This window comes from Chiloscyllium plagiosum, unplaced genomic scaffold, assembly GCF_037043375.1.
Source record: "Chiloscyllium plagiosum isolate Xiang-an unplaced genomic scaffold, Cpla_swu_hap1 HiC_scaffold_12, whole genome shotgun sequence".
Taxonomy (NCBI): Eukaryota; Metazoa; Chordata; class Chondrichthyes; order Orectolobiformes; family Hemiscylliidae; genus Chiloscyllium; species Chiloscyllium plagiosum.
Genome location: NW_028270150.1, coordinates 96,476,517 through 96,503,281, shown reverse-complemented (window position 1 = coordinate 96,503,281; position 26,765 = coordinate 96,476,517). Strand labels below are relative to the sequence as shown.

Sequence of the window (26,765 nt, the reverse complement as noted above, 5' to 3'; positions counted from 1 at the left end):
TTGTGTCTTTTGTTTCGGGTGTTGTATTCGGTTGGTTTAAACAGGACTTGGGATAGCAATGGCCCTTCCAGTCACCGGGAGTTTTCTGGGGATGGAAGAAGTGACCTTTGGGGTTTTACAAAAGCTGATTAAGGCCAAGCTGCTGGAATTAGCAGACAAGCTGGGGTTGGAGCTGCCCCCTTCCGTGAGGAAAGGACAGATAGTTACAGCAATACCTCAGCATTTCAATTTGCTAGAAACACTGTCACAATCTTTAGAGCTGGCTAAAATTCTTTTGAGAATGCAGCAGCTTGAGTTAGAGGCAACACACAAGGAAAGGGCAACAGAAATGAAACAGTTTAAATTAGAATTGAAAGTAGAGGAAAGAGAAAAAGAATAAATTGCTTTTACAGAACAAAAAGAAAGAGAGAGAGAGGAAAGAGAGAAAGAGAGGGAGTTTGAACTTCAGAAATTGGCACTGAGACAGGAGTTCAAAACTTCCCTTTCTGAAGCAGTGCACACTCATGTGGAAGAGCAGAGAGCTAAAATGGCAAGATTTGCAGCTGAAATGGCTGATGGTTATGAGTTGGTCCATAAATCAAAGTTTGGATTCCAAAATCAATTTCAATCCATGAGGGATAGAAATTGGGGAAAAGAGAAATCCTCACGTGGAAAGGGAAAGGTAGACCTCAGTACAGATCGATCTCAGAAGGATAATTTACCCACAGGGTAAAAAGGGAACCCTTGAAGAGGAGGGAGAAATTAAAAAGCTCCAGTATTTTCACTGCAATAAAGCAGGCCACATGATACCACAGTGTTGGTGGGTGAGGAAAAGCACTGGGAAGCCTGATGTTGGAAAACAGGATAAGTCAGTGAGTTTTGTTGGAGTGATAATGAAAAGCACAGTGGAGGATAGAAAGCTGCACCAGGAACTTACAAGCTGCTCAGAGGTTGGTAAAGGAGGAAGTGCCAGATCTTCTTCTACCATATAGCCGTGAAGGTAAAGGTTACTCACATAGGGCAGGAGCAGCAGGTAAAGAGGTTACAATGTTCAGAGATACAGGATCCTCTCAGTCTGTGATGATGAAAGATGAGGAGATATGTACCACTGAAGGAATATTACCAGGAAAGGTACGAGTTACAGGAATTCACAGTGAGACAAGAAGCACTTAGTTATGTAAAGTGAGGTTAGTGTGTCCAGTGAAGAGTGGAGATGTTGTGGTGGGAGTACTGAACAAACTCTCAGCTCCAGCAATATAATTTGTCCTTCCTAATGATATAGCTGTGTCACAGCTAAGAGTGCTGCCTACTGTGGTTGAAAAGCCAGTGGAAACTCAGGCAACTGAGCTACTGCAGGACACGTATCCTGGGGTTTTACCTGACAATGTGGTAACAAGGTCACAGAGTCACCAGTTGAAACAGGAGAGATCAAAGAGTTCAGATAAGAAAGTTGAAGTGGAATTAGCAGAGACCCTGGTTGGGGTGGCACGGTGGCTCAGTGGTTAACACTGCTGCCTCACAGCACCAGGGACCTGGGTTCAATTCTACCCTCGTGTGGCTGTATAATGGAGTTTGCATGTTCCCCCTGTGTCTGCGTGGGTTCTGGTTTCCTCCCTCAATCCAGGCTGGGTGCATTGGCCATGCCAGGTTGCCCCACAGTGTTCAGGGATGTGCAGGTTATGTGCATCAGTCAGGGGTAAATGTTGAGGACTGGGTCTGGGTGGATTATCCTTCGGAGGGTCAGTGTGGACTTGCTGGGCCGGAGGGCCTGTTTCCACACTGGAGGGATTCTATGATTCTGGATCAGATGGTTGTCACAAACAAGGACCAGTTTGATCACAATGTAAATATCTTTTGCTCAGATAAATTAATGGAGTTACAGCCGAAAGATGAAAATTAAAGCAATTGTATCTAAAGGCATTCATCGTTAAAGAATCCAAATTCATCCCTGATTGTCACTATCATAAAAATGCTTTCTTAATGAGGAAATGGAATGTGTTATCGCATTCTTACAATCTTCCATCATGTCATTTTTGTGTTATTGCATTTTCTTTCATTCTGTCACTCTTGCATCTTTGCAAGTTTGCATTCTCGCATTCTATCATTCTTGCGTTCTTGCATTCTGTTCTTCTATTCTCTCATTTGGATCTTGCATTCTGTTGTTCTTCCATTCTCTCCTTTGGATGTCTGTGCATGCTTGCATTATTAATTGTCATCCTTGCACTCTGCCATTCCAACATTCTTGCATTCTATCCTTGCTGCATGATTGCGTTGCAATCTTGCATCATGTCATTTTCGCATTCTGTTATTCAGGTAGATGAGAAATGGGCAGAAGTTCATTGAGTTGTATTGCCAGTGGGTGAAGAGAAAGAGGTGCTGCGAGTGGTGCATGACTCCCTCTGGCGGGCGGCGGGAGGGGGGATTTAGGAATGAGAAAATCTCAGGCTAAAATACAAAATCATTTCTACTGGCTTGGACTGCACAAGGATGTTGTTGTATTTTGCCAGAAATAACATACATGTTACGTAATTGGAAAACTACAGTCAGTAATAAAACCTGCACCTTTAATACCTGTTCCAACATTTGGGGAAACTTTTACAAGAGTCTTAATTGATTTCATAGGACTACTACCTAAAACAAAAAGAGGGAATCAGTATTTGTTAACAATAACCTATGTATCCACTAGTTTTCCAGAGGCCATTCCATTATGCAATATCACAGATAAAAGGATTGGAGAGGAGTTACTCTCTCGGACTATCCGAAGAGATACAATCAGATCAAGGGTCAATTCGTAAATCAGAATTCATATTCGGATTACGTGTCAAATGTTCAGGATCATTAAATTACGCTGGGAATTGGCTAGACAGCATTTAAAAGTATCACAGCATGCATTGAAACAGAAGGTAGATAAGAAATCAAAAACTCACAATTTTACTATCAGGAATATACATTGTTCATGTTACTTCAAGTGAAAGGTGAAATGTTCAAAGCAAGTTTTAATGGACCTTATCAAGTTGAAAGTAAATTGAGTGAGATGGACTATTTGATAAGGACTCCAGACAGAAATCTGACAGTGTCTCCTGTGAATATGCTCAAACGGCATTTTGACAGAGGGAAGGAAAGCCAAAGGAGCTGAGTTACCTTCCAGAGGAAAATCGGAATGACCTAAAAGACTTATTACCATCGCATGGGGAGATATGTGGACATAAGCTGGGAAATACAAACCAAATTAAGAATGAGGTAGATATAGGAAATGCTGCTCTGATTAAGCAACATCCTTACGAACATAAGTCTCTAAAGTTGGCACAGGTTCAAAAAGAGGTTGAAAGCATGCTGCAAAATGACATCATCAAAGTGAGTTACAGTGACTGGAGCTCACCCAGATGAATGGTGCCAAAGCCAGATGGTACCCAACGATCAGGTGTGGACTATTGCAAAGTCAACACAGTTACAAGGACTGAAGAATATCCGATTCCATGTTTGGAAGACTCTGTTGAAAAGATGGGGCAAGCAACTTACTAATTTGGACTTGCTCAGAGAATACTGGCAGGTAACTTTATCAGAAAGAGTGAAGGCAATTTTAGCTTTCATAACGCTGAATGGACTGTATCAGTTTACAGTCACACCATTTGGTGTGAAAAATGCATCAGCTACATTTCAGATTCTAACTGATAAGGTCATTGCTGGATTATCCAATTGTGTCATATATATAGATGACCTGGTGATTTTTAGTCATAGATGGAAGGAACATTTCCAACATTTATCAGACTTGTTCAATTGACTGCGGAAGGCAGACCTGGTGATAGATTTGGTGAAAAGTGAATTTGCCAAAGCCCAAGTAACTTTCCAATACCGTTTTATTGGACAGTGACACATGGCCCCATGGAATACAAAAACCAGGTTAATTAGGGAGTTTCCCACACCTGAACAAATAGAGCAGTATTCCGGTTCCTGGGATTGAGTGGTTTTTATTAAAATTTCATACCAAATTTTAGCAGTGTGGCAGCTCCACTCACTGAATTGCTAAAGAAAAGCAAGACGTTTCAGTGAACAGCAGACTGTCAGAGGTATTTGACAGCTTTGAAAGCCGAGTGAACGACTGTCCTGGTATTTTTCACAGCTAATCATGCAAAGTCACTCAAGATGGCTATCAGTGAAAGTGGTGCAGTGATCAGTGCTGTGCTCTTGCAACAAGACAACAAGTCGATAGAAAAACATATCGGGCATTGCTCTCGCAGCTCCACAGCTTCCTGATGAAGGAGCAGTGTTCTGAAAGCTAGTACTTACAAATAAATCTGTTGGACTATAACCTGGTTTTCTGTGATAATGAACTTTGTTCAGGCAATTGAACATTCCTCAGAAGAAATATTCGACATTTGCGAAGGAGACTGAGCTTGGTGTTGGAGTTACAACATTTCAATGTTTGTGTTACAATAACGTGTCTGATATAATCATATACACTGATCATAACCCACTGAACTTTGTGGAGAAATATATGGACAAAGATGTGAGACTGTTTAGATGGAGATTGTTGGCACAGCCATTCAATTTCAAAATGGTGCAGGTGTCAGGACTAGCAAACATGATTACCGCCGCATTGCTGAGAGGTGAATGAGAAATGGAGGGGTTCGGTGGCAGGAGTAAAACAGACTCAAACAGACTGTAGTCATGCAGTTTGTGTGGTTACTGTCTGTGGAATGTATACGAGTATAAACGGTTTAGCATTAAGGATGCTTTAAAGTAAAGCCACCTTTGGATATGGATGGTTCATTTTTCTTTAAGGGGGGGGGATGCTGTAATGAGGCTGCTCCTTTAACAAGACTATGTTGTTCTTAGTTTCTTTTTGAGAAGTTTTGAAAAGCACAGGTTTCCAAAAGTCTCAGCTCAGTTGGGTTTTAGGGCCAGTTTGATGATACCTAACAGATACTGTCTCAGGCAAAAGGCTTTCGGGTTTTAAAAAAAAAACACTTGTACAGTGAAAGGGATGTGGCAGGTTCTCCCAGCTCAGCAGACCCCTGGTTTGGTTGGGTCAGTAAGCAGTCGTGTTGTGAAGCTGCTGGACCCAAGAGAAGCAGCTCCATGCTGACCTTCTCTCTCTGATTTCTCTCCTGGAAGACACTATTGGATTTTATCTTTTGTGCCCAGGGGTGTTTAGAGGATTTTTTATAAGTATTTGCAACAGCATCATTATGTTGGGATGATAATTGGCTTTTTGGTAAAGTTATTAGTCAGTATTCTATTTTTGTTTGTGTTTTATTTGGCAATCTTGGAAATAAATTCTGTTTTCTTTAAAACTAAGTGGTTGGGTCAGCTGCATCCCTCCTGGAATATCCACGTTACACTTGCTTAAAGCAACTGGTAAAAGACAGGGTCTGGATTACTTACTTGAACTGTTTTGCGCGGGTCTGGCCTGGGCCATAACACCTGAGCTGAAGGAAATGTCTAACAGTGCATGGAGAAGGTCAGTGACAGACTGTGCTCTGCAAGTGTAAGTACCACTATCTTCTCTCTGCTACCTCACACTCACAGGTCAGGGTCAGCACTCCCTCTAACTGTACCATTGCACATGCCTCTCACCAAGACTCATGGACGACAACTCTCACTGTTGTATGTATCATGGCCACTCATCGACTCTTACCCACCGCATCCTCCCAGACTATACATTATTCCCACCCTCTGTGCTTCCTACTCACTCACTGGGGACACCTCACCACCTCTCCTGCTCATGCATCACCATGAACTGCTCGTACCTTCACTTCCATCAGACCCAATCCTCCCTTTGTCCCATTGGCAGGAATGAGATCTCTCATGGCCAGGTGGCCAGTGCTGGGTGGTGGGGATGGGGATCCTCTCCCCTTTTGAGGAAAATGTGTTAGCATTTAATGGAGAGGAGGGGAACTGCTCAGCTGGGGAAGTGCAACTGTGCAAGAGAGTTATATTGTGCTGCTCTCCTGACCCATTCACTCATTCTTTTCTGAACAGGCATTGAGTCCTTTTACACAACTCATTCCCAGTCTCCTCTTACATGGACAATAATGGGATCCAGGGATTCACTGAGAACCACCCAGATCCCTGTGGATCTCAGAGCTGTTCACCCACTCCCCATTTAGATCATGAGGTTGTTTTTTATTCTTTCTTCCAAAATGGACAATTTCCCAATGTCCCACATTGTATCCATTTGCCAGATCTTTGTCACTTAGCCCCTGATATCATTTTGTAGGCTCCTTATATACTCTTCACAACTCACTTTCCTGTCTATCTTTGTGTCATCAGTAAATTTACATCCATACCTGCGATCCCTCCATCCAAATCATTTCTGTAAATTGGAAAGAGTTGAGAGCCCAGCACTGACCCCTGTGACATACCGCTGTCATATCCTGTCAGGCTGAAAAAGACCCACTTATTCCTACTCTCTGCTTCCTGTTCACCAGCCAATCTTCTATCCAGGTCACTACATTACCCCCAACACCATGAGCTTTTCTTTTCTGCAATAACATTTGATGTGGCACCTTATCAAATACCCTCAGGATTCACTGCCCTTCTGCAGCCTTTGTGTCCCATTTCCCCATCTGCCGCTCCTCCCTGTACATTCAGATGTGGGTCCTGATTGCTGACACCACGGGCTCCTCTCCTGCCTGAGTAGCTGACTGATCTCTGCCGGTCCTTCCAAGTGTCAGCGGCCTGGGGCATTTCTTCCTCAGCCAGCTGCGGAGCTGTGGCAGTGAGGTGCTCACCAGCTTGTGCTCCCACAATCTCTAAGGCTAACCTTTCCACCGAGGTCTCAGGGTCAGAGCCTGTGGGGTTTACAAAAGGCAGCCTTAGTGACCATTCCTCTGAGCCCTCAGGGGGCAAGGTGGTGGCTTCTACAGGAGCTGGGCCTGTCTCTGCAGGCCCCACACTGAGGCTGGATTTAGCTGCAAGACATAGAGAGAGAGAGTGACAGTGTCATGGCCACTGGTTGGAAATGGTGTGCTCTGATTGAAACCAACAATGCACTTCACGGGAGAGTGGGAGAAAAGCACAGCACAAGCTTGAGGAACAAACCCTCATTTTCCTCTTTACCACCTTAAGGACTCAATACTGATTTCCACAACTCAGACCTTGACTTTATGATGGGTCTGGGTAGGTTACTCTTCGGAGGGTCGGTGTGGACTTGTTGGGCCGATGGGCCTGTTTCCACACTGTAGGGAATCTAATCTATCTAATCATATCTCTTCTGCATTTTTCTTTAATTCCTGCAATCTCTTACATTTTCTTATATTCTCAGCTGCATTAGGCACACAGCTTTCTTGTTTGTGTCTTATTTGTGTTGCTCCGAGTAGAGTGGAACCACCCACTTATTTTCACACCTTAATTTCGATGCATTTTACACCTTTTCTTTTCCTCATTCAACACCATTAATAATGGTCTTGTCTTTTACATGGGGTCTCAGCAATATCTCCCCCATCTTCTCCCTCTCTCAAAACAGTAAAATAACCCATTTTCACGCCCCTTTCAGCTCTGAGTTGAAGCATTATCTCTGTTTCCCTCTACAAGGATGCTGCTTGATCTGCTGAGTCTCTGCAGCATTCTGTGTTTGTTTCAGTTTTGCAGCATCAGCAATATTTTGTTTTAACTGAACTTCTGATGTCTGATCCTATCCTCCTCACCGTTCATTGTCTTTCTGTCTAACCTTGAAATCTTCTCCTTCCTATGTTACATATTTGTCTATGTCATTTATGCATGTATTACAAAGATCAGTGTTCCTCACACTAGCCATGAGGGAAGAAGAATAATGTATCTTCCTGCAGTCTGTCTACCTTCTCATCAACCTGTCTCAGGGATGTTATTACTCATCTCTGGAACAGTCAGGATTTGAACCCAGGATCTCTTGCCTGGGATAAGATCACTGCACCAGAAGAGCCCTCTCCCTGCAGCTAATCATTACGCGCACAGCATTTCTCTCTGAGGTATGTCCCTCAGTCAATGGCATTCCACCTTCAATCGCTGTTTACATTTTCCTAATAAGTCAATTAAATAGCATCTCTCCTTTTGAAAGTCTACATATGTAACATGAAATATGTGAAACTCAGCTAATTCCAGTTACTTTATCTAAGAACTCCATCAAGTCTTTAATACCTGTCATTTGTTAAATTCTTCTTCAAAGAACAAAGCCACAATTTATCTTGGATCATCAGGCTGCACTATTTGCAAACTTCCATGCCTCTTGGCCCACTCCCATTTTACCATTGTTCCTTTACTCAGCAACCCTCACACATTCTATCCAGACCAGGGAAAAGTTTTACATTTACAAAGTCTGGGATAAAGGCACTGGATTGACAGGAGTTCAATGAACCTGTTTGTTCAGTGACTGTAATTAATGTCAATCTCTGTGGGCCCTAACTGAGTCTCTGGATGGATTCCTCCTTCTATTAATAAATGAGTCTCAGCTACAACATTCCTCGAAACGGGGAGAGATGACAGATCAGAATCTGAGGAGAGCAGACTGCAATGTTACCACAATGGGCAGGAGTCTCTCTGGGACAATTGACTATTTTTCTGCAAATTATCACCAAATGTATTTGGAACGTCGGATCCGATACATACTTTGGATTATTCAACACATTTACTATCCGACTCTCGCTGCTGTTGGTATTCCTAGTAAGTATCTCTGTCTGGCTGGTAATTCTGTGAATCATGATGTAACTTTATTACAATTCTTGTCATTTCCTATTCCCCAACTTTCATCTTTTAGAATGAGTTTCCTACACTGACATGCACACACTCACTCTGCCTTTCCTGCAAGCACATCTTTCAGTTTATGGAGAGAATCTGTATTGCAGAATTATATTTTATTTTGCTCAAAAAAATGCATAACCTACAGTCAACCCATGTAAGATGCTGTAAATATCACTTTAGAATTACAACCGGTCAGACAGACTTTAACCTCACACCTTTAATGCTTTGTCTGAGCTGAGATGACACCTTTTGTTGGAGAATCTGAATTTATCTTGAGAATGTAACATAAAAGGAGTTTGGGATTTACCTAATAATGAAGTGAAGTTAGGAAACCCATTCTAAAAAAATGAAAGACTTAATCTGAGATTGATTAATATATTCAAGCCGCATGACACTGAAATCTTATGTGAAAATTTCTGCATCTTATAGTCCTGCTCCAGAACCACCTGATGAAGGAGCAGCGCTTCGAAAGCTAGTACGTCCAAGGAAACCTGTTGGATTATAACCTGGTGTTGTGTGATTTTTAACTTTGGAAACATTTCCAGGTTGAGTTCCTGTTGTCCCTGCTCTGCCCAACTGCCCAGTCCATTGATATCCTCCTGCAGGTTACAGATACCCTCCTCACTTTTTACCAGCCTTCCGAGTTTCATGCCACCTGTGAACTTCTTTATCATACTCCCCTGAATTTAAGTCTAAATCATTCATCTACAAAACAGACAGCAAGCTCCCAGCACCGTGGTCTGTGAAACCCCACTGAAATCAGACTTTGTGTCACAGAAACATTCCTTAACCATTCCCCTCTCCCTCCTGCCTCTCAGCCAGTTTTACATCCAGCAGGTCACTTTACCTGGGATCCCATTGGCTCTTACTGTCTTGACCAATCTGCATGAGGGACTTTACCAAAAGCCTTGCTGAAGTCCATGTAGACCACATCAAATGCACTGCCCTCATCAACACGCCAGGTTACTACCTCAAAAGGTTATCAAACACAAACTTCCTGTAACAAACCCTGTGTCTGAGTAATTAATCTCTCTTCATGTGCAGATATAGTCTCCCTGCCCTGTCCTTTTGGTCCCCTTTGTTGATGTATTTCTCTTGCAGCTGCGAGACTGAAGGGGAACTGAGATTGTCGAGCTTGCTGTTCTGAAACCACGTTGGGAATTGGGGGCAGATGCCTTAAGCCAGTGTCTGCAGCCTGACAAGGCCACATGGGGAAATCCTTTTCCAATGCAGGGAGGCTTAGCAGGGAGACACCTCGACAGTTATGGCAATCACTGCAGTTGCTCTTGTTCATGTACAGGGTCACAATCCTTGCATCACACACTCCCTGTGGAAATGTCCCCCCCTCCAGAAAAACAGAGAGGTTAGTGCAGAAGCTGCAGGAGTGGGGGTTTCTGTGCTTGATGAGGACTGGGAAAAGTGACTGGAGCTTTGTCCACGAGTGTGTTTCGAAAGCTTTGCTAAAGCCCCCCACTGTTGGTTTGATTCCCAGCTCTGAGGTAACAGGGAGGCTTTTTAATGGTGTCTAGAGCTTCCTCAGTGACAATGTTGTCCCTGCGTTATAGCTCAAGGCGAGGATCTCCCCATCTCTCCAACAATTTATTACAGAGGGTGGTGATCTCTCCTGCCTTTGTTTCAGTTGAGCTGTTTCTTTTCCTCATGCATCTTTCACCTTTCCCATCCCTTCATCCGTACATTTCCCTGTGATGGAGTAGCTATGGATATTCCTGCAGGGTTAGGAATGTTATTATTGGATCGTTGCTCAGCATTCTCTTGGACTGTACTTCAAATAGCTCTTTCTGAATTCTCACTCAGATCTCTCTTGTAATCGATGAGATTGGAACTCTTGCCTTCAATGACAGGCTCTATCACAGTAATGTTAGCCTCAAACCAGCCTGTGATGTTTTACTGTTGCTCCTTGTCTGTTCAGGGTGTGGTATTATAGATGATGGTGTCTCACAGAATGTGCCATTTCACTTCTGCTCTCTGAAAGGGAATGTCTCAAAGTGCCTTTTAGTCAAGTTGTGGAAAAGTTGCTTTTAAATTGAGAAAGCAGTGTGTCTGATGTTAACATGAGGGCAGTGTTTCTGCTTTGAATGAAAAAGACCTTCAAGAGCTGTATAGTTAATTTGATCCATGTCAGAGAGATGTGTGTCTCAAAGCACAAAATATTTCTGTTTTTCAGCTCCTCCTGAGTATTACCTTTTGGTTTTCAGGGCTGCCCTTCCATTCTCGCTAACTCCTTTATTAATTGATGCAGTCACCGTGTGGCATTACCTTCTGTGTTTGTCTTCATGGATATTTTCATTCATAAACAGAACTCAGGAAACTTATTAATATTATCAATAACCACAGTGTTAACCCACAATAAAGCCACAATATTTCGGGAAAACATTCATTTCCTGGATGGATGCTGTAGTCAAATTGACACTAAACAACAGGCATAAGTTTGCAAAATGTTTTTCCCCAAAATAAGTGACACATAATTCACGGGACACAAAAAGCTACAACAATAAACATGCTTCCTGCAGACTGAAGGAGTGACCGTTCATGTGTTTCCACACATAGTCACAAAGTTGGAATAGGTTTTAAACCAATTTGTTGCTACCTACTTTTACTGAGATGTGAGAACATAAATATTTATTTGTTTATTTATTATTCAATCAAATAAAAATATCAGATGTCAATTTCTGATTTAAATATAACAATTGGCTCCATGTACATGACTATAGCATCTACTGAAATTCTCCCAAAGAGAAGGCCATATACGCTCAGGGACTAAAACTAGAAATACAAAGTCTATTTGCAAGTAATTCATCAGCTCAATGATTTCATCTTTCCCCCATTTCTAGTTCGCAGAGGTTTCTTTTGTTAACAGATCTGAATCCAATCTCTGTTGTTTGCAAAGTCCCCCGTCTCCCACTTCACTTGCAACCGCTCTCTCTCGACCACCCTCTCGTAGTTTTTAATCTCTTCCCTTCTCCCTTTTTCCAATCTTGCTCTCTCTCTCTCTCTCTCTCCCTCCCACTGTCTTGCAGTGTCTATCTCTTCCTTCCACCCCCCTCCTTCCTGTCTAACCTCTTCTCTTGTGACCTCTCCATGTTCCCAATCCCACTGGTTTCCCAGTGTCCCGTCAGCCGCGTTGTGGCCTCCCCATAACGTCCCAATCCCCTCAAGGCCTCATTGTCTCCTGAATCATAAGTTGTTTCACTCTTGCGTCATCATTGATAGGCACATCAGTAAACCTATCAGCAGCAATCATGGTTATACGTAGCTTGTGACTGGAGGAGCAGCTGCTCTCCATTCTCACCCACTTCTGGTTACTCTCGGAACATGATAAACAGCACAGCTGCTATCTCATCCAGCATTCTTTTGACAAGTGTTGGATGTATTTCATCTGAACCTGGGACATGTCAACTATTGATTCTAAGAATTTCCGGAGCAACGTTTCATTATGATTGTAATTGTGTCTAATTCGTCCCTTTCTTTCAACTTGCTTTTCATGCTTATTTCTCGAATGTTATTCAAAAGACTGGCACAAAATATATGTTCAATGAATCCACTCTTTCTTTATGTCCCATTATTATATCTTTACTGAATACAGTAACACAGTTGAAAATCTCAATACGTACTGTAATGTATTAACTGTGTCTATAATAAGGTGGAACTTTACGCTTGGCTGAATATAATGTGTTCTTGTTTATTTTCCTTGCTCATAGTTAACATAGTGACAATTCTGATTCTGTCTCAGAGAAAGTGTGATCTTTCTAAATGTATCACTCCCTACCTGGTGGCCATGGCAGCAGTGGACTTACTGCTCATAATCATAGATTTGATTTTGAGACACATTCCAATTATTTATAGAAATGATTTTAAATTTCTGAAGACCGTCCCCGTGTGTAACATCCATGCCGTCCTGGTTTTTGCAGCTATGGACTGCTCTGTCTGGTTTACGGTCGCTTTCACCTTTGATCGATTTGTGGCCATTTGTTGTCAAAAGATGAAAGGCAACTATTGCACTGAGAAAACAGCAGCCGTAGTTCTGGGAACAATAACTGTGCTCAGCTGTTTAAAGAGCATTTCCTGGTATTTTATGTTAACACCTTGGTATAGTCTGATGAATCAGCCTTGGTTTTGTTTGGCAAAAAAAATGTTACGTTCTCCCTGATCTGGGGATCGATTGAGCTTATTCACTACATTCTGACCCCAGCACTCCCATTTGTTCTGATTCTGCTGCTCAATGCTTTCACTGGGAGGTACATTTTAGTGGCCAGCAGAGCCCGCAGGAGACTCCAGTCTGACAGCAGGCGGCAGCATTCCAAGGACCGACACTTGGAGAGCCGAAGGAAATCCATCATTTTAATGTTTGTTATCTCAGTGAATTTCATCCTGTTATGGTCAATGTTTCTGGTGTATTCTACATGGAGGCGATTGTATCAGTTGGGTTATAAGGCTGTATATTTACATTACTTTTTACGAGATATAGGATTCATTCTCCAGCTCCTGAGTTGCTGCACAAACACGTGTATATATGCTGTGACCCAGACTAAGTTCAGAGAACAGCTGAAGAACATGGTAAAACAGCCTTTTGCTCAATTAGTAATATTTATGAAACAATGAGATGGATTGATGTATTCTGGGATCACAACTGAACAATCCAGGCCCCTTGGGTCAGTGATAAAGACACAGTGAGGTCAGTCTGCTCTCCCTGACGTCTGTGAGACACACAGAGTAGGTTCAGTCAACACTCCCCATGATCCCTGAAACAGACACAGTGCAATCGATCGGCCCTTCCTGGATCAGTGAGACAAACACAATGCTTTCCCTGGTTAAGTGACAAACGTTGGCCCCTATAGACACTGTGCATCACTCCTTATGTTGAGTAACAGTCATATAAAATGGAAACAGACCCTTCAGTCTAACTCATCCACGCCAACCATCTTCCCAAGCTAAACTATTCCCACCAGCCCGCACTGGGCTCATATCCCTCCAAACCTTTCATATTCATGTACATATCGGAATGTCTTTTAACCCTTGTAACTGTACCTCCACCCACCACAGTCTCTGGCAGTTCATTCCAAACATGAACCACACTCTGTGTAAACAAATTACCCCTCATGTCCTTTTGAAATCTTTCTCCTCACACCTTAAAAGGATGCCCCCTAATTTTGATCCCCCCCCCAAGAAAAGACCATTGTCATTCACCTTGTCTAGGTCCCTCATGATTTTATAAACCTCAATAACGTCACGCATCAACCTCCTGTGCTCCAGTGAAGAAAGGTCTCCGTCTCTCCAGTCTACTTTGATATCTCAAACACTCCATTCCCGGCAACACCCTGGTAAATCATTACTGAACCCTCTCCAGTTTAACAATATCCTTCCTGCAACAAGGCAACAGGAACTGCACACAGCCCTCCAGAAGGGACCTCACCAACATCCTGTACACAATCAAATAACGTCCCACACTCAGCAGCAGATATCCCTGTGCAAAGATCCTGAACTGCACTTAAAATAATCCAGCAAATATCTCTATAATTGTCAACACAGATGAAACTTTATGTGATTACAGTGCATAACAAAAAGCAAAATTATGATATAAAATGGCGACAGCAAATGTTACTGAAATAATTGCAGCAAATATTGTTTAACGTGCTCACAACAAAGAACATTTAAACTGCTCACTCTGTGTAATATTTAAAAGACAGGGATGACAGTCACTGATGTGACCCCATTTGAACTCGCTCCTTCCTTCTCAGAGGCAATTCAGCATCAGCAGCAAATGCTGACTTTCCCGATGATACCCACATCGTGTGAATGAATGTCTGTGTAAACATTCTTGAAGAATTGACACAGATAAAAACTGATATCAAGCATCATAGTGATATTCAGTTCCATGTTTTAAACTTCGTGTACCACAAATAATACCTATAAATTAAGAGCAAGTACTTGGTGAAATATTATTTGATAGTCATTTGATATTACAGAACTTGAGCATTGCTGGAAAAGACATTTTGTCAGAGCTTATGTTTTACACACATTAGGATAATTTGCAAGAATACAGTTGAACAGGAACATTGATACTCTACAAGGGAAGAGCGCTGATTGCTTGGCAAGTCGACTCTAATGGAGACATTGCTGTCAAAATGCACCAATCACTGATGATTGACAGTTGACCCCCGGGGTTTGTTTAAATTTTAAACCAAGTAGTTTGACTCTGATTAATTACAACATTGCTCTATAAATAAAGAGACTGGGAATGGCTGTGTGCTTTTTTTGCTGAATTCGAACAGAGTTAATGAATGGTTCTACTCTTTTCATCTGCAAAGAAAGGTTTCTGTGTATTAATCTTTGTATCTTCCAGTATGCACAAGTATCCTACACTGTGAGCCCAACTGACAATCCTAACTTACATGTAAACATATGAAATTGGAGCAAATATAGACTATTTGGCTCCTCAAGTGTGTGCGTGTGTATACAATTGCGCGGAGCTATCTCTGTGTGTGTGCAATGTTAAGTCTCACTAATATCCCAACAAACTTCTAAATTATGTATCATTGATGTATCTGTTTTATGGGATGGTGTTCAGTAAAAAAAAAGATAAGCACTGCAGATGCTGGAAATCAGAAACAAAAGCAGAAATTGCTGGAAAAGACTCAGTAGGACTGGGTGCATCTGTGGGGTGAAAACAGAATCATCGTTTGGGTGAATGACCCTTCTTAAAAACTAATTGTTTATGACAAAAGGTTATGCTGAAGGTGAGGTGGGGAGGGAGCTGAGATAGACCCCACGGAGGGGGAGAGAGAGAGAGAGAGAGTGAGACACACACACACAGAAAAAGCAATCAAAGGTCTGTGTAAAGGTTTGTCTGGGAGAATGAATAGCTGCGAATGGGGATCATGACATGCTGACAATGGATTGCATGTGGTTGTGTCCTGTTGGGAATCGATGCCAAAGAGGAGTCTCAAGTTCTGTGTTCATCATCACAATCTATTTTTAATCGAGCTCTTTTATCGCATGTGTATGATCAGCCAGAGACTGCTCCAAACCTTGCTTTCATGTGGGCCAGTCACCCATTTGCCCAGCTCAGTTTGGAGGCAATGTCAATGATACTCCGGCTTCCCCAGTGAGATACAACATTTTCATACTTTTCGTGTTGCAATAATTACAAGCAACGTTGATGTCAGTGTTCCTTCTCCCTTAATCTATACTTCTAATCCTGTGAAACACCTGATCAATGATGGACATCTCAATGGACAGCCCTAGGTTCACAAGATCTCAAGATATTTACCGGACATCGTTTTCATCAGGCTTTGGGTTCTCACAACATACCCCATTGATCTACATTCCAAAGTTAACGGTTATAGTCTTTCTCAGACGTGTCCCAGACTTGCATATCTCAAAGGGCGCCTCGAGTTCTGTTATTAATTGTAGTCATTGACATCCCTATTAAGTTCTGTTCCTCATCTTGTATTTCCCCCTAGCTTCACCATCAGAGATACAAAGAAATGTTAATTCCTACTAATTGCTGTAAGATTCATAATCTTAGTTCTAGTATACATTTAGTAAGATGTGAAGTTGTATGTTCTCACCTGTTGTTAGAATTCCTTCGCTAATACGTGTTGAGCAGTTTCTTTCTCTCCATGTTATCCTTGCCTATCACTTAAGCACCTTTTAAGTTCTGTTATATAGTTAACTAACCTGATTACTTGACAAACAAAAGGATATTATTTCTGATTAATTGTTCTAAAAGTTGTACTATCATTTCCAATAAAGTTATTTGGTTAGACGTAGTGCTGGAATTCTTTCGCCATTGGGTTGTGAGCAGTTTCTGACCCACTTGATCTTGGATGGCCCGATAAACATGGCCCCTCTCTCTTACAGCGGCACTATAGCTCATTCTAGTCACATCCTGTCATCTGGGAAGGAATTTACTGACCCTACTCTAAATATTTCGACTCTAACTCTTTTACCTAAGAAGGCAACATTTATGTCATTAATAAGATGACAAACTCAATCACACTCCATCAATGTGGGGTTATGTTTTTCTTTCTTATGCTTGTTAAAATCTTCAAGCTGTCTCTTACAGATATCTGCAGTTGTTATGTTTCCAGAGCTCCCTGCATGTTAATTTGTAAGATTCTTTGTTTAGCACAGACCCTGTTACCTTGGGTTATCTCTGTGCTATGCTATGACCTCACTTTAATGCTGGATCAGGCAAGCTAACTATGGTATTGCAGCCATATTTATACCGACGGACAGACATTTTGTGCCATCTCTGACAATGGGATGCCCCAACAAAAATACAGCCCATGTGATGACAGAGCCCAATGTGTTGGGTGTTTGGATAAGGACATTGGAGAAAATGCTCAAGTCCGAAAGTTGTTGAACTCAATACAGAGTCCAGAAAGCTGCAGGGTCCCCAAGCAGAAATGTGTTCTCCCAGTTCACACTGAGCTTCACTGGAGCACCGCAGAAAGCCCAAGATACACATATTGGCCAGGGAAATGCGATGGTGTGTACAAGTGGCAGAAAGCGCAGGACCATTTCTGTGGACAGCATGTAGGTGTTCTGTGAAGTTGTGAACCAGTCCACGCTTCATCTCCCCAGTGTAGAGGAGACCACATTGTGAGCAGCGAATACAATAGGCTAGATTGAGTGAAGTGCTGCTTCACCTTGAAGGTAGGTATGGGGCTTTGGAGAGTGAGGACGGAGGGAGTAAATGGACTAGTGTTGCAGGGGAAGGTGTCATGTGGGTGTGGGGAAGTTTTGGGAAAGGAGGAGGGTTGGGCCAGTTTGTCCCAGAGTGAATTGTCCCTGTGGAAGGCTGAGAAGGGAGAGAAAGGGAAAAAGTGTCTGGCGGTGGTATCTGCTAGAGGGGGTGGAAATGGCAACTAATGATCCTCTGACTGAGGATGCTGGATGGGTGGTAGCTGAGGACAAGGGGGTCTCTATCAGTGGTGTGGGAGGTTGTGTCATATCCTCTAAGAATTCAATAAGGATTGTGAGGCAAGACCTGCCCCTCACAAAGCCATGCTGACTATCTCTAACCAAGCTATGCTTTTCCAAATAATCATAAGTCCTATCTCTCAGAATCCTCTCCAATAATTTGGCTACTACCGACATAAGACTGACTGGTCTGTAATTCCCAGGATTATCCCTAGTCTCTTTCTTCAACAAGGAAACAACATTTGCCACTTTCCAATCATCTGGTACGACCCCAGTGGTCAGTGAGGATGCAAAGATCATCACCAAATGCACAGCAATCTCTTCCCTCACTTCCAGTAGTAACCTTGGGTATATCCCATCCGGCCCAAGGGACTTATCTATTTCAAAATTTCCGGTACATCCTCCTTCTTAACATCAACCTGTTTGAGCATATCAGCCTGTTTCACGCTGTCCTCACAAACATCAAGGTCCCTCTTGCTAGCGAATACTGAAGCAAAGTATTCATTAAGGACTGCCCCTACCTCCTCCGACTCCAGGCACAAGTTCCCTGCACGATCCTTGATTGGCCCTGCGCTCACTCTGACCATCCTCTTGCTCCTCACATAAGTGTAGAATTCCTTGGGATTTTCCTTAATTGTACCCAACAAGGCTTTTTCATGCCCCCCTCTCGCTCTCCTAAGTCCATTCTTCAGGTCCTTCCTGGCTACCTTGTAACCTTCTAGAGCCCTGTCTGACCCTTCCTTCCTTTATCTTCAGTAAGCTTCCTTATTCCTCTTGATAGATGCTACACATTGCTTGCCATCCAAGGTTCCTTCACCCTACCATCCCTTCCTTGCCTCAACTGGACAAACCTATCCAGCACTTACAGCAAGTGCTCCCTAAACGACCTTCATATTTCTGTCATGCATTTTCTGAGAATATCTGCTCCCAATTTCTGTTCCACAGTCCCTGCCTAATAGCATTGTAATTTCCCCCTCCCCTAATTAATTGCTTTCCCATACTGTCTGCTCCTATCCCGTTCCATGTCTATAGTAAAGGTCAGGCAGATGTGATCACTATCACCCAAATGGTCTCCTACCGAGAGATCTGACACCTGGCATGGTTCGTTGCTGAGCACGAAATCCAACATGGCCTCCCCTCTAGTTAGCTTATCTACATGCTGCATCAGGAACCCTTTCTGAACATACCTGACAAAAACTGCTCCAACAAAATTATTTGAACTAAGTACGTTCCATCAATATTAGGGAAGTTATTGTCACCCATGACAACAGCCCTGTTACTTCTGCACCTTTCCAGAATTTGCCTCCCAATCTGCTCCTCCGTGTCTCTGTTGCTATTGAGGAGCCTGTAGAAAACTCCCGAGAAAGTGACTGCTCCTTTCTGGTTTCTGACTTTTTCATTCATCCAAACTCAATAGACCAACTCTCCTCGAAGGCCTCCCTTTCTGTAGCTGTGATACTATCCCTGATTAGTAATGCTACTCCATCACTCACTTTACATCGTTCCCAATTCCTTTTGAAATATCTAAATCCCGGAACATCCAACAACCATTCCTGCCTGTGATATCCAAGTCTCCGTAATGACCACAACATCACAGCTCCAAGTACTGATCCATGCTCTAAGTTCATCCAGACACTTCTTGTTTTAAAATAGACACACTTCAACCCATCACACCGACTGCAACGTTACCGACCAACTGTCTATGCCTCCTCGCAGACTCTCTGCACGCTGTGTCTGCCTGTTCACCAGCGAGCCCATCCTCTGATCTGTAGCTCTGGTTCCCATCTCACTGCCAAACTAGTTTAAACCCTCCTGAAGATCTCTAGCAAACCTCCCACCCAAGATGTTGACGTTTCTCCAGTTCAGATGCACGCCATCCTCCGACATTCCCCAGAACGTATCCCAATGATCCACATTTCTAAAGCCCTTCCTCCTACACCAGCTCTGCAGCCACATGTTCAGCTGCACTTGCCGTCTGTTCCCAACCTCTCGAGCCTTTGGCTCCGACAGTAATCCTGGGATTATTACTCTGCTGCTCCTGCCTTCCAACCTAATTCCCTGTACTCACTTTTCAGGTCCGCATCCCTTTCCCTACTGATATCATTGGTACCCATGTGAACTACGACTTCTAGCTGCTCTCCTGCCCCTCCACCCACCTTTAAGAATCCTGCAGACTCGATCAGAGACATCCCTGACCCGAGCACCCAGGAGGCAACATACCATCCGGGAGTCTCGCTCGTTAGCACAGAATCTCCTGTCTGTTCCTCAAACCATTGAATCCCCGATCACTATCATTCTGCCATTCTCCCGCCTTCCCTTCTGAGCCACAGAGCCAGGCTCAGTGCCAGAGACCTGGGCGCTGCGGCTTTCCCCTGGTGGGTCACTCCCCCCCAACAATATCCAAAGTGGTCTACTTATCATTGAGGGGAATGGCCACAGGGGATTCCTGTGACAGAGAGGGAGGAGCTGGGAGAATGGAAAAGGGTCTTCACAGGAAGCAGGGTGTAAGGATGTATAATCCAGGTAACTGGGAGTTGGTGGGTCTGTAGTGGATAGCGACAGATTCACAAAAAGAATATCTCAGAGAGATACAGAGATGAGATGAGCAGCTGTTTTTCCAACCTGCCGTTCCTCACCTGCAAACAAAGACCATCTCCACTGTACTCAAAATAGTGTTCAAACAAGACAATAGCTCTCTCTAGTCAGAAAACAACAAATGTCTCCAGCATTTCACTAACAACATGTGATTTCAACATAATGCCTTTAAAAATAATATTCCAAAGTGGATGTTACCAGGTTTAGAGGATTTGAGCTATAGGGAGAGGCTGAATAGTCCGGGGCTGTTTTCCCTGGATCATCGGAGGCTGACAAGTGACCGCATGGAGGTTTATAAAATCATGAGGGGCATGGATAGGATCAGTAGACAAAGTCTTTTTCCTGGGGTAGGAGAGTCCTGAACTAGAGGGCACAGGTTTAGGATGAAAGGTTAAAGGTATAAAAGGGACCTAAGGGGCAACCTTTTCATGCAGAGGGTGGTGCGTGTATGGAATGAGCTGCCAGAGGGAGGAGTAGGAGCTGGCACAATTACAGCATTTACAAGGCATCTGGATGGGGATATGAATAGAAAGGGTTTAGAAGGAAATGGGCCAAGTGCTGGCTAATGGGACTAGATTAGGTTAGGGTAACTGCTCGGCATGGACGGGTTTGACCGAATAGTCTGTTTCCTGCTGCACTTGTCTGTGACTCTATGTTGGTATAGATGGATGTCATGCCTGGCGAGTAAGGAACAGTATTAAACTTTGTGGAACTATTAACAAACATCCTGAATTCTGACTTTATGATGGAGGAATTGTCCATGATGAAGCAACTGAAGATAACTGAGCCTGGGACACTGCCCTGAGGAACTCCTGCAGAGTTGTCCTGGAGCTGAGGTGACTGACTTCCAACAACCACACCCATCCTCCAATGTGCCAGGAATGACCACGACCAATGAGAGGTTCATCCCATTTCTCATTATTTTAGGCGTCCTTAAGGTCAGACTTGGTCACTTACAGCTTTGATGTCAAGTACAGTCTTTCTCACCTCACCTCAGGAGTCCAGCTCTTTTGTCCTTGTTTGGATATTAGTTGTTATGAGGTCTGGTGCTGAGCAACCCTGCAGAGCTGGACACCAGTGAACAAGTTATTGCTGAGGGAGTGCAGCTCGGTCACTTTCCACCATGTCTCTGTTAATTGTGATTAGACTGATGGGGTGTTAATTGTTTGGATTTGCTTTGTTGCATTTTTTGTAAGATTTATCTGCTTAAATTCCTATATTTTCAGGAGTTTGCTGGTATTGTAACTGTACTGGAACAGTTCAAATCAGGACACAGCTAGTGTTGGAGCCATGTCCCACTTACAAAGCATTTACAGGGCCATTGCTTTATACAGTGTCTCAGCTATTTCTTGACAGCATGTGCAGTGAATGGATTTTCTAAAGACTGGCCTTCAAAAGTGTGATAATAAGGCAGTTCAGAGTCGTTACGTTCCTGTTATAGTGAAAGGTAAGGCTGGTAGGGTTAGAGAACGATGGATGAAAGCGGGCATTGATGTTTGAGTCAAGGATAAAGAATTGTGTCTTAGATATAGACAACTGGGTTGAAATGAAACTCTTGAACAATATAAAGAATATTGAAGCATTCTTAAGAGGGAGTTCATGAAGGCAAAGATGATACCCTTGGCAAATAAATGTAAAATAATTGAAAAAGGTTTAACAAGTCCATTAAGACCAAGAGAGCAGTGGTGGCTCAGTGGTTAGCACTGCTGCCTCACAGTGCCAGGGACCCGGGTTTGATTCCAGTCTCTGGTGATTGTCTGGGTGGAGTTGGAACATTCTCCCTGTGTTTGTGGGGGTTTCCTCCCACGGTCCAAAGATGTGTGGGTCAGGTGGATTGACCATGCTAAATAGCCCATAGTGTTCAGGGATATGTAGGTTAAGTGCATTAGTCAGGGGTAAATATCAGATAATAGGGTCGGGCAACGGTCTAGGTGGGTTACTCTTCAGAAGCTCAGTGTGGACCTGTTGGGCCAAAGGGCCTGTTTCCACACTATTGGGAGTCTATGAACTGGAGAGAGTACTACTCCTTTATGATTAAAGAGGTCGTCTTTGGTTTGAACCTTAGGAGATGGGAGAGGTATTGAATGAATATTTCAGATCAGTTTTTACTGTGCAGAAAGAAATGAACGTGAGAGAACTCAGGGAAATGAATGTTTTGAAACAGTTCACATTACATCAGAGGAGGTGCTAGAGATTTTAGAAAATATAAAGGTAGTAAATCTCCAGGACCTGCTCGACATGTATCCCAGGACATTGTGGGAATTTAGGGAGGAAATTGTGAGGCATATTGTAGAAGTATTTGTATCATCTATCACTGCAGGTGAGGTGCCAGATGACTGGAGAGTAGCTCAGGTTGTGCCTTTGTTTAACAAGAATGTAAGGAGAAACCTGGGAACTATCAGCCTGTGAATCTGCCTTCGGTGGTGGGTAAGCTGTTGGAGGTGATTCTGAAAGCTGAATTCATATACATTTGGAGAGTAAAGGAATGATTGGAGATCGGTAAAACCCATGACTGCGGATGCTGGAAACCAGATTCAGGATTAGAGTGGTACTGGAAAAGCTCAGCAGTGCAGGTAACATCTAAGGAGCAGGAAAATCGACGTTTCGGGTAAAAGCCTGATAAAGGGCTTTTGCCCGAAACGTCGATTTTCCTGCTCCTCAGATGCTGCGTAAACTGCTGTGCTTTTCCAGCACCTCTTTAATCCAGAATTATTGGAGATAGTCAACATGGTTTTGTGCAAGGGAAAGTGTGTCTCACAAACTGGGTTGAATTTTTGAGGAAGTATTTAAAAAGATTGATGAAGGCAGAGCAGGAGATATTGTTTACTTGGACTGAAGTAAAGCCTTCGACAAGGTTCCACATGGTAGACTGATTGGAGATGGTTCACATCGGATTTAGGGTGGGCTTGCCAATTGGACACAAACTTGGAATACACGTGTTTTTTCAGGAACTCAGGAGCTGGAGAACGAATCCTCATAAAAAGTGGTGTAAAAACACAGCTTATACCCCAATCGATACATGCGTCTCCACATAGAATACACCAGAAACATTGACCATAACAGGATGAAATTCCCTGAGATAACAAACATTAAAATGATGGATTTCCTTCGGGTCTCCAAATGTCGGTCCTTGGAATGCTGCCCCCTGCTGTCAGAGTTTCACTCTTAAAGAGGACCATTCGTTATTTCCACTTACTAATATATTCGGACCAGCATTGTAACAGATGGCTACACACACACACACACGCACACGCACACACACATGCACACACACACACTTGTACATATATAGTTACCAAACGTCACACGCACAGATAACTATGCACAAACACAGATCGCGGTGCACACATGCACACAGATATCTGTACATGTAGAGATAACAATACACACTCCCTGGCATGCACACATATATAGACCAGCATACACACACACAGTCACATATAGATTTGAGGAGCTAATTTGTCTACTTTTGCTCCTGTTTTGTATGTTTATATGTACGTTAGGATTGTCAAGTGGATTCACAGTGGAAGATACTTTTGCATACTGGAAGATACATAGTTTAATATACAGAGCCCTGTTCTTTGTTGATGAATAAATCACGTACATGCAGTAAACCTGTTTCAATTCAAACAAAATAGACCACAGCCATTTGTTAAGGGCAATGCCCTAATTAGTCAGAGTCAATCTACTTGGTTTAAAATTTAAACAAAGCCTGGAGGTCAACTATCAATCATTAGTAATAAACAGTATAAAGGTTCCCATTGAATTGTATTCTTGCAGATTGTCCTGATGAGTGTCAGAGAAAAAAACTCTAACAGACATCATTTTCCACCAATACTCAAGTTCAGTACTACCAAATAACAATCAAATAATATTTTTCTTTCCCAAGTACTTTCCCTTATTTGTATCAGGTATTATTTGCGGGACATATATTTTAAAATATGTAAACTCAACATCACCAAGATGGTTTCTATCAGTTTTACTAGTGTCAACTCTTCAAGAATGTCTACAAAGACATTCATTCACACGACGTGGGCATCATTGGTAAAGACGGTATTTGCTGCTGATGCCGAATTGCCTCTGAGAAGGAAGGAGCAAGTTCTAATGGGGTCACATCAGTGTCTGTCATCCCTGTCTTTTAAATATTACACAGAGTGAGCAGTTTAAGTGCTCCTTGTTGTGAGCACGTTAAACAATATTTGTTGCAATGATTTCAGTGACATTTACTGCAGCTATTCTATAACGTAGTTTTGCTTTTCACTACGCACTGTGGAAACAAGCCCTTTAGCCCAACAAGTCCACACGACCCCGGCGAAGAGCAAACTACCCAGACCCATTCTTCCTATATTTATCCTTGACTAATGCACCTAACCTACACATGTCTGAATTCTATGGGCAAATCAGAATGGCCAATTCACCTAACCTGGATGTCTTTGGATTGTGGGAGGAAACTGGAGCACACGGAGGAAACTCACGCAGTGATGGCAGAAAGTGCAAACTCCACACAGACAGTCGCCTGAAGTTGAAATCGAAGCTGTGTCCCTGGCACTGTGAGACATCAGTGCAAACCACTGAGCCACCATGCTGCCCCAATCTCTTTGATTCATGACTCTAAGTACAGACGTAAAATCATCACTGTGCCACAACAAACTAATGGGTCAGAGTTCCTGATCTGAAGTTGTTGACATCAGTGTGAATTACAAACTGTGCCCCATTTTTTGGGAAGCATCTTTGATGATGATTTCGAATTTTCCTATTTATAATTTTTGCTCCTTTACATGTCCTGGTACAATCCCATTTTGCTTTTCATTTTCATCCCTTCTCCCATCTAATGTCTCCTGTCTCCCGGGTTACCACAGATCTTTTCATTTGTTGTTCCTTCCTTTCCATGATTGGTTTACATCCTGTTTCAGTACATTTCCCGTTCTGACAAAGGGTTAGCAGCCTGAAATGTTAACTCTGTCTCCCCACAGGCACTGCCAGAGCTGCTGAGAATTTCCATTGTTTCCTGTTTGCTTTCTATCATCTTTTCTTTCTTGCCCTGATTGTAAAGATTTTTATCTTATACAAACTGGTAAAACTTCTGACCTTTGCTATCATGTCATTGTAAGTCTGAGGTCAATTACAAATACACACCATGTTGCCAGAGCTAATGGAAAGGGACTTTCAGTTAAATTAGCTCCATAACCACATGAGTATAATGAGTGCTTTCACAAGTTTCACAGACTTGATTACGTTTCCCACAGTAAACACAAAGTGGTGACACTGAGCTGAGGGCAGTGGTCAGTTGTCACATTCACAATGGAACACCCGTCCTCAAGCTGCAGTCCTCAACCTTGTCCCTTAACTGCAGCCTATCGCTGCCTTTCCCTCAGGATATATGTTTCGTGCCTTACAAACCATTACTTTATACACAGTTTGCCACTTGGTTCTGTGTTATATTGAGTAAAGCTCTGTATCTACTCAATTAACTTGTTACCTAACTGTCCTTTCCGTGATAATACCCTGGTTTTGAAATCCATTTCCCCTTGCTGTTTATTTATTAAAATGACCAATTAGTGAGAGTACTATTCACTTGTCCCTCTTCATGGCTGTTTTGGCTGTCCCAGTCTACAGTTGTTCCTGGTTAAGATGCAAGTTGCGGCACGGTGTCTCAGTGGTTAACACCACGGCCTCACAACGCCAGGGACCCCTGTTTGATTCCACCTTTGGGCAGACTGTCTGTGTGGAGTTTGCACGTTCTCCCCATGTCTGCGCGGGTTTCCTCTGGTTGCTCCGGTTTCCTCCCACATTCCAACGATGTGCTGGTGGGGTGAATTGGTCATGCTATATTGCACGTAGTGTTCAGGGATGTGTAGGCTCGGTGCATTAGCCAGGGGAAGTCTCGGAGTAGGGGAATGGGTCTGGGTGTGATACTCTTCGGAGCGTCAGTGTGGACCTGTTGGGACAAATGGCCTGTTTCCTCACTGTAGGGATTCTAATTATAATTAAATCCATGTTCTATCAACATTGAAATAAAGGATCTTTACATCCGCTGAATTAATCATTTCCATCATCATTATACATCACATAACTTACACAAAATTGTAACTAATATTCAGTTGAGCAAATCCATCTCACTTCTGTAGTTACATTACATGTGGAATGCAGTTATATACTGAAGAATATGATCACCATGTTGTGACAGTGCTGTGGTCAACTACATCCTGCACTGAGCTACAGTGAACTCTGACAAGTATCAGATGTCTTGCCATCGATGACTCTTTGAAAACCTCTCCATTTACCACAGAATTGAGAAAGCATTCCAACTGTCAGATTGAGGTCACTCCAAACAGTTCCTGAGACTTCAGAGAAATGGACCATTCTGTAATTATTAACGGAAAGTTATGAAATGATCAACCTAAAGCAAAATACTGCAGATGCTGGAAATCTGAAATAAGAACAGAAAAGGCTGGGAGTGCTAATGGAACAGCATTAACCTGAAATGTTCACTTATCTCTCCATAAGTTTAGCCTGATCCAATAAAC

The 26,765-nt window shown here is 42.9% G+C and overlaps 1 pseudogene; it reads left to right on the top strand.

Moving 5' to 3' along the window:
• The first annotated feature begins 8,435 nt into the window (after positions 1 to 8,435).
• Positions 8,436 to 13,317, top strand: LOC148148606 (putative G protein-coupled receptor 139; annotated as a pseudogene).
• The last annotated feature ends 13,448 nt before the right edge of the window (positions 13,318 to 26,765 follow it).